The sequence below is a fragment of the Argiope bruennichi genome, chromosome 10 (assembly GCF_947563725.1).
Source record: "Argiope bruennichi chromosome 10, qqArgBrue1.1, whole genome shotgun sequence".
NCBI classification, from domain to species: Eukaryota; Metazoa; Arthropoda; class Arachnida; order Araneae; family Araneidae; genus Argiope; species Argiope bruennichi.
In genome coordinates, this window is record NC_079160.1 from 51,259,049 (window position 1) to 51,260,878 (window position 1,830).

At 30.8% G+C, this 1,830-nt stretch overlaps 1 non-coding gene across 1 annotated transcript; it reads left to right on the forward strand.

Moving 5' to 3' along the window:
- Positions 1-605: 605 nt before the first annotated feature.
- Positions 606-678, forward strand: Trnar-ucg (transfer RNA arginine (anticodon UCG)). Its single transcript has one exon. It is a non-coding gene; the product is annotated as a tRNA-Arg (tRNA).
- The last annotated feature ends 1,152 nt before the right edge of the window (positions 679-1,830 follow it).

The following is a 1,830-nucleotide window of genomic DNA, read 5'->3' on the forward strand; positions in this document are numbered from 1 at the left end:
AAAGCATACATATCAGACAGCTTTCTATATATAAAAAATTCATTCACTTGCAGAAATATGTGTGGACTTTAAAAATGTTTCGTTATTTTTATGTTTATCCACTTAAAAAAAACTATAGCTTTGGTTGAATTTTTAGATCAAGCGAAATACTGCATTTGTTCTTCTTTAAAAAAAACTTTATAAACTTGAAATATTGCAACTATAATCATTTTTAAAAGGTCGACTTTATCTAATAGCATGTAAAAATATCTCGCAATAACCCTTAAATATTTAATGAAATTAGGCTGGTATGATATTAACTGAAAATAATTTATAAGTGTTTCAACAAAATATAAGACAGATACGACATTTATTTAGATTTTGATAATCTGGTTTCAGGCATATGAATAACGTTTTTTTTTTCATTTTTGGATAAAATAAGGGACCCGAAAATATAGAAAACTGCCCCAAAAATTATTAATTCTAAAATTTAAAATATATTTTATTAAGAAATTTTTCAATAAAATCAAATTAAATGAATGCCAATTTTAGAAAAACGAATAACTTATTTGGAGCTGACAACACTTAAAAAGGGACTAAAATGTATTGAAGCAACAAATGGTGTCGTCCACGTGGCCTAATGGATAAGGCGTCTGACTTCGAATCAGAAGATTGCAGGTTCGAGTCCTGTCGCGGACGGTCTGAAAGCAGCTTTTTATCTCTCCTGGAAATAATATGCCTATTCGTCCTTGCTACAAATTATTAAACCATTTTCTTTCATAATAGCCTATATAAATTGAACTATTAAGCGTAAATATTTATAATTATTTTTAATAATAACGGTAAATGCATATTTTTAACTCAATTAAACATTGTCTAAATCTTTGCATGTATCTGAATGATAAGACTTGAAGAAAATAGAAATTATATCTAACTGTCAAACTTGGTCTTGTTCTATCCCACGACGACTCGCCTACCCGAAGGGTCTAACTGTCAAATTTAAAAACGGTAGTTAATACCTGCAGTCAGTAGGGAAACATATATATTGGGTGTTCGAATACCATCGGAAATAAAATGAGAATCCGCATTCTGATTATACAGAAGTTCCCAGAGACAAAATCAAAAGAAGACATTGGATGTCACATTCTGTGCAAGAAATATAAGCTCTAATAAAGCAGCGGTACTTACGTATTTACAAAAAAGTAGCACAAACCGGTCATGCGCATGAACAACTCAGCACACCGTAGCAGCTAACTACACACGATCCGACATCGTATGCTGACAAAAGGTGAAGGCAGCACCCGGAAAAGCAACTAAGTCACTTTCTGAATTAATCAACTCTTTTAGATGTTCTTATATAAAAATTAAAAGGAGCCAGGTGTAATGATTATGATGATTCTTGCGTCCAATCCAGGAATCATTTCTTAATTTTAAAGCAATTCAAACGACGGTTTTGCTTTGCATAACAGATACACGCCTTCCATCCGTTTTTTTTTAATCATCTTGTTTCGTACACTTATGGAATACAATTTCCAATTATTTTAATTTCTTTATTCTTTTATCCACTTTATAATTTCATAAAGTTCAATTAAATTTTTTTACATCGAATATGAATACTTCTCCTTTTGAATTTTTCTCAAAAGCAATCATTCTAGGGATGTGGTTTTTTTGAACAACTTTAATATACTCAGAATAAGAAGCGAGGTTTTGTAAAATAACTTGATGATATCCATACATCTTTTCTCTAAAGTCTTCAACTAAAGTACATGTTGAAATAATAATATAGGAATCTTTCGCTCTTGAACAATGATGAAATCTTAAGAAAGTCAGGGGTGTTTGTGGGACCCCAAA